Genomic DNA, 355 nt, shown 5'->3' with positions numbered 1-355 from the left:
ATCCTCCTCTTCTTTCTCACTGCCACCCCTCTCTTTCTCTTAAATAGTTCAATAACTAATTAAATTTCTGCCAATCAAGTACTCCCATTAACGAGAATGATATCACTCGACTTTCGAGATCACAATCAATTTTCCCCGACTGTGCGAGAATAATTATAGTTCCAAAAAAGAAAAGAAAAGAAAAGAAACTGATATCGAGAGAGTAAATCAGATGACGCAACCCAAGGGAATCTTCTTTGCTTGAAAACCTTTTCGCGAAATGAACTGAAAACCAAGGAAACGGAATAAAAAGGAAACCACGAAATTAAATGAAACGCAGATACCGTAAGACGGAATACACCAATATAAAGTTCTC

This window comes from Penaeus monodon, chromosome 27 (genome assembly GCF_015228065.2).
Source record: "Penaeus monodon isolate SGIC_2016 chromosome 27, NSTDA_Pmon_1, whole genome shotgun sequence".
In the NCBI taxonomy this organism is placed as follows: Eukaryota; Metazoa; Arthropoda; class Malacostraca; order Decapoda; family Penaeidae; genus Penaeus; species Penaeus monodon.
This window is presented reverse-complemented; position numbering follows the sequence as displayed.